Raw genomic sequence first — 16,722 nt, 5'->3', positions numbered from 1 at the left:
CTACTGTTTCGAGCATGTGCTTGATCTGCCAGGAGACTTGACTCACAGGGTCCCTCCATAAGAAACCCAGCTGAGTACACCTAATCACTACAGAGTATTCTGTTCTTGCTTCTGCCCTTTATCACTCCATAAAAATCTAACATCATACCATGTTGGATTCCTCAAACATGAGTAACTCCAGCACATAAGTGAAAAATTCAGGAAGAGGTGGGTTCACGGCCAGTATGAGCTACATACCAAGGCACTGCTTCACAATACAATCAAAAGTAAACTCTACAATGAGATCCCCACTGTTAGTGACAGCCCTACTCGAAGCTATTTCCTCCTCCAATTCAACAGGCTCTTCCCAATAAGGTCCACTGAAGGGTATGTCTTTCTGTATATATGTTTCTCATATTGGTTGATGAATAAAACACCGATTGGCCAGTTTCCAGGCAGGAAGTATAGTCGGGGCTACGAGATGAGAGATGAGGAGAATTCTGGGGACAGGGTGCAGAGAGAGGCCCGCAGGAGATGCCATGTAGTCCTTGAAGGAATAACATGCTGGAGCCTTCTCTGGTAAGATAAGGCCATATAGAAATATATAGATTAGTAGTTATGTGTTAATAATTAAGAGAGAGCTAACCCATAAGAAGCCTGAGCCATTGGCCAAACAGTTTCTTTTCTTTTCTTTTTTTTTTTTTTTTTTTTTTTTTTTTTGTTTTTCAAGACAGGCTTTCTCGGTGGCTTTGGAGGCTGTCCTGGAACTAGCTCTTGTAGACCAGGATGGTCTCGAACTCACAGAGATCGGCCTGCCCCTGCCTCCCGAGTGCTGGGATTAAAGGCATGTGCCACCAATGCCCGGCGCCTAGTTTCTAATTAATAAAAGTCTCTGTGTATTTATTTGGGCCTGAAGGGTGGTGGCACCAGGCAGAACAAAAACATTTGTTTAAAGTCCCCTTCTCTGATTTCATGACTTTTTTATTTATACTCCTCTTAATGTGCTTATCAGATATGCCTTTGTGTTCTGGCCCTCTATAGTTACATTGTTTGCTATTCAAATACTACAGTCACTGTGTAGGAAAACGGTTTGTTTTCTGTGTTGTTGCATTTTTCGGAGTCCTAACAATGTTTTGCACACACTCAGTGCTACTGTGTAGATGAAATAATGAACTCAGACTGAAGCATATTTCAGAAAGGAGCCTTATAAATCACACAAACAAGCTGTTTATAAAGTTGACTGTTCTAAGTGTACTATGCCACGCATCACAGGATATATTAGTCATCAGCAACTCCATCCAACCATTTACCTTCCAGAAGCTATATCTCAAGCAGAAGGGACATTGTTTTAGGGAGCTTGTCTTAATTAAAGTTTGGCTCTCTAACAGTCAACATTGGAAAGAAAGTGAAGCGACTATTTCCAAATCTTTCCACATTACCTAATACAATTAAGCCACATGCCAAAAGCAAAGGAAAAAAATTTTGAAAGCATGATGGCTATTTTGTGCAAAGTGACAAACTGAATTATTTGGCTTATTATGCAGTTGAGAACTAAACTGCTATGATTTCCAACACACAAAAATAGAATTTGGAAATGCTAAAATGTTAAAAATAAATGACTTTTTACTTTTTTATTCAGTCTCAACACTGCTTCTGACACATACCAACCTGTTCAATGTAATTTTTAAAATATTTGTTTGTTTGTGGGGTGAAGGATGTGTGTCACACCACCCACGTGAAGGTTAGGAGACAAGTATTGGGATCCAGTTTTCTCCATCGACCATGCTGGTTCCAGATTTGAATTCAAATCCTCGGGTTTGGAGAAAATTCCTTTCATCTGCAAAGCCATCTTGGCAACTTCAAATGTGTTCAACATAAAACCTGAGGAATCCATCACAACAGCTTAATACTAGGATGAGGGTATCATGTGTCATTCTCTGCTCTGTCTCTTAAATGTTTCATGGTTGCATTTATTAGATCAGTTATTTTATATGGAAAAATAAGAAGATAGCATCTTAAGACTTTGGCTGGGAGTGTTTAGATACTCTTTGTGTAATGCAGCAGAAGGCAAGTGAAGAGGCAATTTTAAGCTTGTGGCTGATGCATGAATTTCTGTCCATGCATAGCAGAAGGCCAAAAAGTCTCTACTGAATTTCCACACAAGGTACCTCACAAGGTAATCAATTCTATTTTCATACAGAGCTGTCTTCATTAGATGTTTCATTTCGGTGAAGAGACACCATGACCACATCAACTCTTAGGAAGGAAACATTTAATTGGACTGGCTCAATTACAGTTTCAGAGGTACAGACCATTATCACTATGGCAGGGAGCATAATGGTGTGCAGACAGATGTGGTGCTGGAGCTGGAAGTCCTTACATCTTGACTCAGAGACAACAGGAAGTCGACTGTCACATGAGTGAAGCTTGAGAAAAAGAGACATCAAAGCCTGCCCCACAGTGACACATTTCCTCCAAAAAGACCCTATGAACTCCAACAAGGCCACACCTCCTAATAATACCACTCCCTTTGGGGGCCAGTTTTTTCTACACCACCACAGAAGCCACTTCCAGAAAATTATTTAACAAAATTATACCCATTATTTTATAAGGCTGCCTAATAGCACATCCCTTTAGTGACTTAAAGACAATTATCACATGTGCCCTCATCCAGACAAAAAGTGTAAGAACATATGGGCTTACTTTTAGCTCAAAGGATGTTATCATAGTCTATACATGCTATTGTCTGAGTTTGATGAGTCTTCTCTAGGGGTTCAGGCTTCAGCTTGCTCTGTGTAGGCAGATCTACAGATATGTCCATAGAGGACAGTCTTAACGCACAGTGGATGCTTTAAGCTACAATTATGGTAGTTGGTTGTGGTCTCTCAGCATTGTCCTGCACTCACGCTGTCTCTTGTGAGATGAGATGGTACAATGCTGAACCTGCCACAGGTAATAGAAAAGGCTGATAAGGGGCAACCAATAAGCTGTGATGTGTTCCCTTTTATATGACACTGCTCACCAAGCTCCATTAATGCAGTTGTGTATCCATCTAGTTGCTATTTTTTTCATGCCTCACCAGGTCATCTCAAATTGGTCACCTCAAACTCCAACCTATTCATGAGCAAACCAGAAAGCAGAATTCCTCCATCTCTTCAGTTCCTGCCTTGAGCTTCAACCATGGCTTTGCTGGATGATGTACTATTAAAGTGTAACCCCTTTCCTCACCAAGTTGCATTTGGTCATGGTGCTTATCCCAGAAATAATAACCAAACTAGAACAATGGGGATCTCAGAGTAGGGAAAAAGAGATGGAGAAATAAATGCTTCCATGGAGTAGATGGGATTTGTCAAACAGTTGTGAGGTTGGAATAGGTCAACACTGAGGAGGAGAAAACTCTAATCAAGAGGACTCTTGGCTCTTAGCATCACAGGGGGCACATAGTCAACACCAACTACCCATGTCCAAACCCATTCATGAATGTTTGCTGGGCATACTTGAAGAATCGTGGTGTTTACATTTGTCTATGCTTATTTGATTAGTGTATGTCTCTCTCCACCTCTGACTAACACCACATAAGAACTGCGTACTCTTTGTATCCATGTATCTAGACTATTATCTAGCATTTAATAAGGACACAATAAATGTTTTAGTTTGAGTGAATGAAGGATGAAAATAAAGAATGCTAGTGTAAGAGAGAGTGTAAAGTAGTTGAGAATAAGTAATTAGGTTATTCTACTCACTCTGCTATTGCTTAAGGGGACAGGATCTCAGGTATCCCAGAATAATTATGACTCTATGTATCCAGGGAAGACCTTAAATTCTTGTCCCTCCTGGTTTCATCTTCCACAAGCAAGTGCCACCATGCCTTGTATTATCTATGCATTCTTAGTTATTGGAAACACTAGTATACAGTTTACAATAACAGTATTTACATTTTTCTTAACTAGTCATTTTACATTTAACAGTATTTTACAGTCCTCCACTAAATAATCTTTGTAGACATTGTAAGCCAAAATGCAACAAAACAGACAACATAAGAAAGACCTTTGAAATAGATTTAAAAAAAAAAAAAACATTGTACTACTTGGAGTTCACCAACATAGGATTCAATAGACAGCCACAGCACTGGGTCCTGGCAGGAACAATGGCACACATGGTGTCTAAACATGGACTATTTCGGGCTTGAACAAGCCAAGTGTTTTGTAATAGACAGCAGTCATCCAATATGGGTGCTCCAAACTAGCACCCCTAGATTCTGCTCCAAGCAGGGGCAGGAAGAACCATCTTGATGATTTTTCTTTTGTCTTTTCTGCAGCCCACTTAAATATTCCCAGTTACAGAGCACTCAAAATATAAAAGCTGATTCTACTCCAAGTTTTTTATTGAAGCACTTAATTAGCTGATTATATGCAGTGTCTTAGAATGGGCTAATTTGAAAAGGATTGAGTGCCTAAACACCCTGTGAGGCAGCTGAGGGTACTCTTTTGACCTTGATGCCTCATGAACTGAATTGCTCTCCTTAGCAAAGGTTCAGGACTGGCAGAGATCTCTTGGAATGTCAGAGCAGGTAAATTGCCAGTGCTTAGGCAAATAATTCCTAACCCATGCTCCAGTAAACACCCCTAATTATAATCATTGGCACGTGTGTTAGTGCACATGTGCACACAGGCAAACACACATACATACACACACACACACACACACACACACACACACACACACACACACACACACAAATAATAGCTTTACTCACAAGCTTTGGAAGCAAGAAACAACTCACAGGCTCTTTACTCGAGGATGATTAAGTCAACTATAGAAAATACATCTTCTAAAGTGGAATTAACTACTTTATGAACAACAACAACAACAACAACAACAAAAAACTCACAAGGATACATTTAAAGAACCAGTGATTGGCTGGGCGTTGGTGGAGCAAACCTTTAGTGCCAGCACTCAAGAGGCAGAGGCAGGCAGATCTCTGTGAGTCCAAGGCCAGCCTGGTCTGCAGAGTGAATTCCAGGACAACCTCCAAAACAATACAGAGAAACCCTGTCTCCAAAAAAACCCAAACAAACAAACAAACAAAAAAAACAGTGTGTTCTCACACGTGGCGTTTGGATAAGGACACATAATTAACCTGTTTTTAATCTGCTCTTTGACACTGGCTCATCCTTGGCAGCTGTACTTTGTCCTTCTGAACCTTAATGCCTCTCCATGTTATTTTTCTCAGCAGTCAACATCTTGAAATGAAGTAGACTGTCCAAAAGTAGCTATGATGTAAATATGAACAGTGAGTGCTACAATCACCAGTATAAATAGATCATATTCTCTATCCCTGAGAATAGCTTTATTTAGAAAATCATCCTCATGTAATAACAAAAGGAAATCTCATTGAGATTATATGTATAATATACACGATATACATAATGCAGATTGCAAACACACACACACACACATGATTGGTGTTTTCATTGTGCATGATAGAAATGCATTCTAGGGGACTACTTCTATTCCTAGGTGGGTATTTTATAGTAATACTACCCATTAACATCAGAAGAATTCTATTTCCATTGAGGTAACAGAACCAGCAAAAATACCTTTTGCGTAGATTAAAAGACAATCTTTTGGCTAATTAGAGGAATAGTTGAGAACATTTTAAACCTATTAAGGTTTAACTTCCAGTTGGTTCTAATTACCAGCTGTATAGTTCTAATTATTTTGAGCAGTTCCCCTATAAAGGCACAAACATTTGACCTCCAACTTCTGCCTTGTCTCCGCAGCTTGTCTAAGAACATTTGAGCAATGTGTCAGAAGCCGATGCCTCATTTTTCTCTCTTCCTTCAGGATGGCAACTTTAATGAGGTAGTTTCACCTCCTACCTTCATCTACTCTGTGCTCAGTAATATTTTACTTGCAATTATCCCAGGCCTCCCACTGATTGCCTTAAAGAGTAAGCAGAACTTCTCTGACTGGAGTTTTGGTTTCCCCTTTGTTTTTCCTGGCAGATACAGTTTGCCTTATAATATGTAACACCTACAGTAATTGCTGCTGCTTCAAAAACTCCGTGAGCTCTTTTCTGAGTGCTATTAAGTCATGCAGAAAGAGAGTTCACAACATAGCGACATTACTTTGTTTGTATTCCAGCATTCTCAGAGGGAGAAGAGTGCAAAGCCTTTCACCCTGGTGTCTCATTAATTCTGACAATATCCCTAGAGGCAGGGAAGTGAGGAGAACCATTATTCTTGTTACAGTGGATTAAACCCTGAAGAACTTGGAGAGGTTAGCTATCTTGTTGAAGGTGACATACAGTTATTTAGAGCCTAGAGGGGATTTTTTTTTTTAATGCACACCAACTTCAGGTTTCTGACTCTTAAATATTTCCTTTCTCAGCACTGCTTATGTGTATGTTTGTTAAGGCTTTTTCACTTTTAATTATCACATACAGTTTCCTCCATAATTTAATGTAGGACAAACCCCAGGAAAATCTCTGATAACTCCCAACAACCTGTTCATGTTCGGGTTTACCACTATGAAGAATCCTATGGCTAAGCAAGTATTCAGGCATCAAGTACAAAGGACAAGCACATACGAATGCTACATTGCCAAGAAATTGTTCTATCCTCCTGGTAGGTATCATTCAAATGCTGGAAACCTGAGAATACATTTCCTCAAATTCTTTGGCAGTTAGGACAAAACAGGTACTGATAACCAAGATGCCCATTTGGAAGGCAGAAATGAGGAGGAGGCTGATTCTAGGTTCCATGGCTTGCTATGTTCCATGGCTAGCAAAAGTTCTTACATGGATGTTTAATATTTTACAGAAGAACCCAGTGGCACAGGCTTGAGGGGTACCCAGGCTGGTCTTGGCAGCCCTGCTCTGCATGGAGCCATCTAGTCACTTATTCTAGCAGCAGAATCAGTTGTCACCAGTGGGAAGCTAAGTGTTTCTGTTTCCTGTTTAAAGGCATGAGTGATGTAACTAGAAAAGACAGGGACTCAAATAAAGCCTAGAATTAGAATTGTCCTCTGTCTTTGCCTTTTATTACATTCTAGTCATTAGCAACTTAGCTTAGTGGTAAGGTAAAGGCTCTGCAAAGTGAAACTCCTGACTTCGAACAGGTATGATGATCATTATATAATCTAGATTGAAGGATTGGGCACAGTACCTACATCAGGCACCCATCCCATCTAATCCAAAGCCCCAAGAAGGCAGAAGTAATGATTGTTTCATCTTCTGTGTGATTGATGATCAATAATAGGCCTATCCATGGATATATTTGGGACTAATTCTGGTCAAACAATAAAATATGACCTATCACTCTCTCTCTCTCTGAATGAATAATTTGCTGGCTATGATGGTACATGTCCAGAAAGCCTGCTCTTAGCAGGAAGAGGCAGGAGGACTGAAAAGAGTTTTAGGCCAGCCAGGGTTATATAATGATACCCTGTCTCAAAAACAAAACTACAACAAAAAATTAATGCATAATCTAATCAGGTAGGGGTATAGGAAATGGGTTGTTTTTAAATATGGCCCTCAAAAATTCCCACATTTCACCTGTGTTTGTATATAAAAATAAGAAGATATTTGCAGTCTGAAAGATGCTTCAATGGGGACAGTATGTTTCTTCCTGTCTGGCAAATGGAAGGGTCTCATTGTACAGCATGTTTTCATCATCTATGCAAACATCATTTTTGTACTGCTTTTTCCAGGTCTCTTAATATTGTTTTATTCTGTCCAGTACCCTGAGTTTCCATTAATCTCATAAAAATGCCCTTGTCCCTCTAAATTGTGTTATTTTGCTCTCAGCTCTCCGTCATGGCTAGGTCTTCAGATGATTTTTTTTTTTACCTCGCCCAATCTGCAGTAGCAAGCTGAGAATATAAATTAAGTTTACTTTTTGAAAACAGCTACAACAAAATAGCTCAGAACACAGGAAATAACAATCTTATAAGAGTATCTTGAAGAACAAGACAGAATGTAGCCCAGATTTCAGAAATGCCAGAGTCCAGAAATGTTAAACAATCAGGAATCATAAGAATACTACCTTTGTGAGCTTTGCAAGCCAGATTCCCAGGACCTCTAATTAGCAGGAGAGAATTTAGCTGTCGACAACTCTGACTTTATCTGGCCTGACTCTGGTCGTGTAGCATCTGGTTTCTTCTTTAGTCCCACATCCCACACTCTCACATCAGACATTCCAATTGGTTCTACAGTGATCTGAGCACATTCACACTGAACTGTGAAACTTCACAATAAATAACAGATTCATGTGTTTTGTTAATTATTGCAGAGTGTACATGCTGAGTTTCAGTGCAATTCTTGTCTTGAAAACTGTGCAAATATGTTTATGTACGAACATGGCTGCTGAAAGTATCCCCTCATGGGTTGAGTCTGGGATTCAGTTAAGAATGCCCTTGTGCTGGAGAAACCCACAGAAATGCCTGACCTGAACAAGGGGTTACTCATGGACCTCACACTGATAGCTAGGAAACCAGCATAGGACTGTTCCAGACAGCCTGAGCGAGGATATCAGTTTGGAGGTCTGGGCAATCTATGGGGCCTCTGGTAGTGGATCAGTATTTATCCCTAGTACATGAATGGACTTTGGGAGCTCACTCCACATAGAGGGATACTCTCTCAGCCTAGACACACTGGGGAGGGTCTAGGCACTGCTCCAAATGATATGACAGACTTTAAAGTTCCCCCATCGAAGGCCTCACCCTCTCTGGGGAGCAGAAAGGGGTTGAGATAGGTGGTGGGGAGGCAGGGGAGGAGTGAAGGGAGAGGGAACTGGGATTTACATGTAAAAGAAGCTTGTTTCTAATTTAAAACTGGTCTAATTACTATTATAAAAATAAAATAAAATAAAATAAAGAATGCTCTTGTGAGGTTAGCTGGCTCTCCAAGATATTCCCATTGTACATACTTCATAATCTGTCTCTGAGCTTCCTTTCTAATTTCCAATAACAATATCTTGTCCCATAATAACAGCAGCTTCTTTCAGTACACAAGCCTTTGTAGTTTCTATCCTGGCCAGAATTCACATTTGCCTTTTACACAGTGACACAGTCTCCTCTTTACTCGTAGAACAAATAACTACAGGAGGCTTATAGACTTACATCTAGTTATCTCCTTCATAGAGAGCACCATAATCTATAAGCATCCTTTCTATGAATTTGCTTTTTCTTGCCATTGTCTCTCTTCCTATCTTGGTCTCTGCCCCTGCCCTAAGGATACAGGTTCCACACACACTCATGTGGGAAGACACTAAGATCTCCCCACGGCTGTTTTGTCTGGAGCAATTACAGAAGCATGAGACCAAAAAGTCAGAATTCCTCCTGCATTTACAACTGAGAACTTCCACTTGTGGCAATCATTAGGTCAATAGCTTTCTCTTTCCTCATTATGAATAAAAAATGAAAGACAGCATTTATGATACTTGATACTTTTCTATGGAAAAGTAAGTAAGAAATGTAAGTAAGAAATGATATGCTACGTGAGATTGTTAGCAGTTAGAAGGTGATATATTAATGTCATTCATAGCATAGCCCTTAGCAGTAGTAACTGACATTCTTAGTAAAAACTATGTCTGTATGCCTGGAGTCAAGGCTGAAACTGTCTTGAGCTGATATTACGGAATTTGTACAGTTACCATAGAATAACACATCAGCTCTCCATGTATTTCCAGAAGACAACTGGACCACAGAAATGGAGGGATTTACCGTAGTTTCCTAGCAAAGTTTCCACAGACTGTTGCCAGTGAAGGGGACTACTGTGCAATTACCTTGGCTGTCTCCATTTTCCACATGGCCCTTCTTTCCACCTTTGTTCATATCTGTCACCTTCAGTTCACAGTTTCCACCTGCAAACATTTTCCTTCCTTGGCAGTGTATTGGACTTCCCAAGGGCCTTTGTTCCTTAGCAGGATTACGTGCTGGGAGTCTGAGGGGATGGACTAAGGAAGGTGAGCCTGCTTGTGAATTGGGAGTTTGGGAAAAGAGAATAGGAGGAAAAGACAGCTTTTGTTGTTGTTGTTGTTGCCTGGTTGTTTTTCCCCAAGGAAGAGAGAGAGAGAGGATGGGTCAGTGGCAAACAGGAAGACAGGACACTGATATCTATCAACTAGGAAAGAAAGGAGTCATGGGAGCTCTCTACTTTCAGTCCTTCCACTCAGTTCCTTTTCACTTTTCATTAATAAACCTGTGTTCACTCTCTTTTTCTTAATGGATGGAAAAATAAAAAACAAAGTGACTAATAATCATTCTTGAACTCAAAAGTACGTTTTCTGAGAAATTGTGACGAACTAAATTCAAAAAGACTGTTTTACCTATGTCTTACAGAGATAACAAAAGTATGACTTAACGTCAATGATCTGTTGAGCATTGTGCCAAGAGTTTTTCAAATATTTATGGTCAATTTTGTTATATGTATATTGCTACTCTTGTTTAGATATTGTATTTATACAGCTCACTTAAAAATGTAACATATAATTAGATACACATTACAGTCACCTATAATGGTCAAAACTTATAGTTGTTAATTAGGTTTTCTAGATATACAGAGAAATATTTCAAATGGATAGGTATTCTTCAAAACCTTTCAAATACCTACAGAAAATGGCATTTTAAGTGGTTTACTAGGGTTTTTCATGACTAGGAGACATGACTGCTCCTGGCAAGACTAATTACATCAGGGAGGAAGATGGGCATGAAAGAAACTCATTATGGAGTTTGCCTTCAACATGGCAGAAATAGCATTTGGACAAGAAACTGTTCTTGTCTGAACTGCTTGATACTGTCCAAAACAGGACAAGCAGGACCCACAGGAAAATGACTGCTGAATTTAAGTTAAAACTTTGCTTTTGCAGGACATTGGTGGTGCATGCCTTTAATCCCAGCACTTGGGAGGCAGAGAGGCAGGCGAATCTCTGTGAGTTCGAGGCCAGCCTGGTCTCCAGAGCGAGTGCCAGGATAGGCTCCAAAGCTACACAGAGAAACCCTGTCTCCAAAAACCAACAACAACAACAACAACAAACTTTCCTTTTATTTAGACAGAAAAGAGGAAATGATAGGGGATGGCCTTCTGTATGTTGTGAATATATGTTTCTCATATTGGTTGATGAATAAATGCTGATTGGTCAGTAGTAAGGCAGGAAGTTTAGGTGGGGCTACCAGACTGGGAATGCTGTGAAGAAGAAGGCAGAGAGGAGCCATCAGGGAGATGCCATGTAGCTGCCAAAGGAGTAAAATGCCAGAGCATTACAGGTAAGCAACAGTCTCATGGCAATACATAGTTTAATAGAAATGGGTTAATAATTAAGAAAGAGCTAGCTAAATAAGAAGCCTGAGCCATCAGCCAAACAGTTTATAATGAATATAAGCCTCTTTGTATTTATTTGGGACTAAACGGCTGCAGGACTGGGCTGGAACAGAAACTCCATCCTCACTCATAGATCAGTGCCTACACCAATCATCATCAAAGAGACTTCCTCTGGCAGCTGATGGAAGTAGATGCAGAGACCCAGTGGCAAATAATAGGTGGAACTCAGGGAATCCCTAAAGAGGGGGAGGAAGGATCACAGAAGCCAGAGCAGTTGAGGACACCATGAGAACACAGCCCACAGAATAAACTAAGCAGAGTTCATAGGGACTCATAGAGCTTGCATGAGCCTCTGTTAGGTCCTTTGCATGTGTCTTACAGTTATTTAGCTTAGGGTTCTTGTGAGACCTCTAGTAGGGGGAGTAGAAGTATCTGATTCTTTCTCCTGCTCTTGGGACCTTTTTCTTCTTACTGGGTTACCTCATCCAGCTTTGATATGAGGGTTTGTGCCTAGTTTTATTTCATCTTTTAATGCTGTGTTTGGTTTATAACCCTAGGAAGCCTACTCTTTTCTGAAGAAAAATTGAGAGCAGTGGATTTGGAGGGTCAGGGAGGTGAGGGAAAGAGAGACTTGGAAGAATTGAGGTAGAGGAAACTATGATCAGGATGTGTTGTATGAGAGAAGAATAAATTAAAAAGAAAAAAGAAAAAAGTGGTCTTGGGCTGCATTCATAGCCACCCTGAAACAACTGCAGCCTGTGAGCTGAGGGCTGGCCAAGCCTGACAGTGACTATTCTCAGCATCAGAGACACTCATAAGTAAACCCCTCTGGATGCATGTGTATAATTTACTGCCATCTCCCAGTCATATGGCTCTTTATGGACATGCTTTATAAATATGTAGACCAGTTTGAAGTTTATTTACAGTTTGAACAATCTCAGTTGAGTGAGGAACTTGACTCCCTATCCATTACACTCCCTGTGTGTAGAATCATTGAAATGCTATGAAAATTAAATTCATTTTCTTACACTTTTCTTTGCAGTTATGGTTATTGTCAGTGAAATCTTAATACCTAGGTATCCATAAGTGAGAATTCAGGCTGTGCCCATTCTGGAATGTTCTTTCTTAACCAAGAATTTTGTTGGACTTATCAGATGTTAGGACCTAGAAAAGGAAGAACAGAAGAAATGGGGCATTGACTTCAGCAATAATTAGGTTTGATAGAAAAACTGTTCTTCGTGATCTCCTGCGGGAGTTATTTGTAGTCATACCAGTTCTTACGTAAAATAGCACTTTTTAAATGATTTATTTTTATTGCTACTGCCAGACCTACACTGTAGGTAGGTCCCACTTTTTTACATTTCTGCACTTTGCATACCTAGGAGTTAATGAAATATTTAGAATATCTATTCTTCAATTATTTAAATGTAATCAGCTTCGTGGATAGATTGAAATCGTGGAAAGAACAAACATCTCCTCCACCAGCGCCTTCGTGAGACAGTGCATCAATCCCCATCTGGACGTCTCAGCTCTTCACATTGCTCCCCCACAAAAGAGCACACATCTGAATGTTGGTTTGGGTTTTTGTTTCCAAACAAATAGGTTGAAATTCTTTGCACATACTCACACCTAAGAAAGTATAGTACACAAACACGTTTCCAATAAAACTTCATGTAAAAATTAGCCCCAAAGCCATAAGGAAGTATGGCTAGGATAACAGCACAATATAAATAGAACAAGGATGTGGGTAGGTGACAAAGCAAGCCCCCCCCAAGAAAGGTAGTCTGTTAGCACAATTGCATATTTAAGGATAATTTTAGCATCCATTAAGAAGACATTGCCAGCAATGTTGAGCTTTATTCTACTTCTCCTTCCCTTGGTAGTTAGCAGCCATTTCTCTGTGTGACCGGAGCTGCAGAGAGGAATACCAAGCTGTCCAGTGTCCTCCCTTAGAGGAGCACTGATCCTACCAGGAAGCCCCACCTTCACAGAACTGTGTCAGTAATCATCTCCCAATGGTCTAATCTGCCAAAGCCATCATTTCAGGATTAGGATTCCAATCTATGATTTCTAAAGAGCACAAACTTTCACCCTCTCGTGTACAAGATCTACATGACTTTAGTCAAGCTTTATCTTCTTTAAAAGCCTTACAGTGACCCAATGAAATAGAGTCAAGTCAGTTGTTTTCTTTTTTTTTCAGAAATAAAGAATTGGTGGTCTTGGGGGTGAAATTCACTTGTACAATGTTCACACAGTCAGTAACTACACACTTGAAGGTCTTCATAAAGAGCCTTTCTATGTTTTTGGACATTCATCTAGCTTTAACTGGCTGATTGGTCCATTGGCTAGGAGAGAGGGTGAGGAGATGAAAGGCTGGGTTTTTGTTTGCTTGCTTATTTGTTTTCCTTCAGCCAGTGTTCTGGGTCTTAGGATATGAATACTTTATAACTTCTCTTGACAAGCATGAATGTCTAGAGATAACTCATTTTTCCTTGTATGTAAAATTAAAGAAATGGTAAGCCATATTCAAGTTTTCCTTCTCCAAATATTTTAATTTTTAAGTATAAATACTTTCAAATTACAAGAACATACTTAGCAATACACAAAAATATATAAATTTAAATTCTATGGGTGAAAACACTAATTTTTCTCTGAATTGTTTTTATACTCTGAAGGGACATCAGAATCTTCTGAAACATGTCAAAAATCACAATAAAGGCAATGCTTACCGCTTCCTTAATCTCGGTGCTCACTTATAAGTTTGCCTCACAAAGGAAATGTGTTCCATAGTACTCTTATGACAGAGAATAAAATACTGAGTGAAGAAACAGTGTGGGCAAAGCAGAGTTTGGGGTTGTGTGTGACTGTGGTAGTTCTTTGTGTTTATGCAAGTGTCTGAAAAAAAAAAACAAAGAAAGCTAGAGAGAGCTAGAACAACTGAGGGAGCCCAGATACTCACAGCCTGTCTCCCAGCCCACCACTCAAAAGAAGGCATTCTTCTGCTTGTCCCTCCCTCCTTCAGGAGAATCTTGACCCACTGTATTGCTTTCACTTAATCAGCCACACCAAGATGGATACCTGAGCACAGGTTGGTCCTTAATCTACAATATCTGGGTAACGCAAATAAGGCCTGGAATGAAACATGCTCTCCCTTTGTAGAAACTGAGTGGGCATTGGGAGAACAGATGTTTTAATGCAGTGTCCCTGGGTCTCAAGGAGAGGCAGAAAAATCAATGATCAGATGCTGTAACTTTCCACTTCAGAGGGTGCAATTTGTGCTTTTATTACCAATGTGTGAAACTTCTTAATTCTTAAATGCTGACAAAATGTCCTCATCAGAAGGACTGTGATTCACCCTGACTTAAAAGTGGGCCTCTGTGTGCTCCAGCTTCTTTCTAAGTACAGAGAAACGTTTGCTGTTATTGACTCTCCTCTGCTTTACCCTTTCCCTTTCATTGTGATTCCTTTCTTGTTTAAACAAAACATGTAAACAGCTTGGTGTGTGCAAACTGTTCCCGGAATGCTACCAGAATCTATTCATATTTCCATCACTGTCAGGATGAAGGAACACAGCTCATGACATGTTGTTGACAAACAGCGGCGAAGAAGTCTCCCTCCAGAAGGGAGTGTTGGTCCATTCCTAAAAGACGCTCACACATTCATCACATAGATTTCTCATGTTGAACTTTATTCTTGCCAAATTTCTCCCCAAGAAATGTCACCAGAAACAACAAAGCAGAAAATATGAGAGGGAAATTCAAGAGAAAGATCTCTGCCATTGCACATCAAGACTGCTGTGCTGTGAGGTCATTCCCAAGCTGGTTTGACTTCTAGAGCAGGCAAAATGCTAGCCTCGTCTTCAGTGAAGCCACATCAAGGGCAGATTCTGAGATTTGCTGCCAGGCATTTGGGAGAATTTTGATTGTCTTGTCATCTCAGATCCAAAGGAAGTACAAGGAGAAGTATAATGAATTGTTTCTACAAAAAGACAATTTTAGATTTCATGTGATATACTTGGTTGAATAAAAATACATTTGAGAAATCCTGGTTATATGATGCTAACTTCCTTTGCCAGCTCTCCCTCTCCCTGAAGCAATTCCCTGACACTTTTGTTCCAAAATCCTTTCTACACAATAAGTACTCATTTCAGCTAATTCTGGGATGGCTCTGCAGTGTAGGTATGAGGTCATCAGCCCAGGCTTCCTTCCAAAGCTCCAATTTGACTCACCCCTTGTTTGAGCAGCTTTCAAAGAATAAGGATTTGATTCGTGACTTTCATTTCTAGCAAACAACATGTTTAAAATGAATCAGAAATGTTGCAATTCAAGATCTAAAACTCTGGGGGTCCTTTCTTCTTGTGAATTGCTGGATAAATTCTTTCTATAAATAACAGCATAATGAAGCATGTACAGTTTCTGGGCAAGGCAAAGGGGACACGTTTTCTGAGAAGAAGGTGGGAAATCAAGCAATACTTTTGGTTGCTTCTAGTGCTGTTTCACATTTACTTTTGCATTTGTTTATTTGGGAATTTAACCTGGGACCTCACACACATGCTGATCCAGCACTCGGCCATGGGGCCACAGCCCTTACCAGTACCTTTGGTAACTTTAAATTATTGTTTGAAGTACTGAGTTAGATTGAATATTACATATTGAGAAATTGAATGTTTGCCAAAATGGAAAATACATTTAATGCAGAAAATGTTGGGGTTTCTCTGAATTACTCCTAACAAGGCAATAATCAAAAGTTTGAATTACTAAAGTGAGGTTTCTCTTATTTGTTGAGATTATAATTACAATATTCTCCCTTCCTTTTCCTCCTTCAAAAGCCTCCCAAACACCTTTCCTTGTTCTCTTTCAAATTCGTGGCCACATTTTTCATTAATTATCATTACATGCATGTATGTCTATACATATACATTCCTAAATATATAAGTACAAATTGCTTACACTGTATAATGTCACTTGTATATATGTTTTCAGGGCTAACCATTTTGGCATTGGATAACCAATTGGTGTGCTCTCCCATGGGGAAGACTGTTTCTTTCACTCTCAGCATTCCTAAATTGTTAGTAGTTCTTGATGTAAGATTAAGGCCTCTATTTGTCTTAGCACATGTATTGTTGTTATCATATGGAAAATTGTCGTAAGGAACAATATGTAATATTGTTGTTCTTGATCAATTCATGTTGAGAGAGCCATATTTGTGAGACTTTGTGGACATAGCTTTTGCGATATGTCTGCTGCAAAGAGAAGTATCCTTGATAGAGGATGAGACTGCATAAAGTGAAGGGTTTTAAAAAACAATAGTTATCACTTCCAAGCCTTTTAGCTGCAATCAAAGATAAGAACAATGAAAAATGGGAGGAAAAGAAATTTGAACTTTCAATATTTGACCAATTAAAAATTTTCACATATGAG

At 39.6% G+C, this 16,722-nt stretch overlaps 1 long non-coding RNA gene across 2 annotated transcripts; it reads left to right on the top strand.

Moving 5' to 3' along the window:
- The first annotated feature begins 241 nt into the window (after positions 1-241).
- On the top strand, positions 242-14,994 carry LOC103161308. Of its 2 annotated transcripts, XR_004771722.1 has the most exons (4): positions 242-366; positions 5,763-5,844; positions 6,450-6,608; positions 14,861-14,994. It is a non-coding gene; the product is annotated as an uncharacterized LOC103161308 (long non-coding RNA). The 2 variants fall into 2 exon arrangements; XR_004771723.1 differs by lacking the exon at positions 14,861-14,994 and having other exon boundaries at positions 245-366; positions 6,450-7,001.
- Positions 14,995-16,722: the final 1,728 nt, after the last annotated feature.

The sequence above is a fragment of the Cricetulus griseus genome, assembly GCF_003668045.3.
Source record: "Cricetulus griseus strain 17A/GY chromosome 1 unlocalized genomic scaffold, alternate assembly CriGri-PICRH-1.0 chr1_0, whole genome shotgun sequence".
NCBI lineage: Eukaryota > Metazoa > Chordata > Mammalia > Rodentia > Cricetidae > Cricetulus > Cricetulus griseus.
The sequence above is the reverse complement of the archived record's forward strand: the minus strand, read 5'-3'. Positions and strand labels throughout refer to the sequence as shown.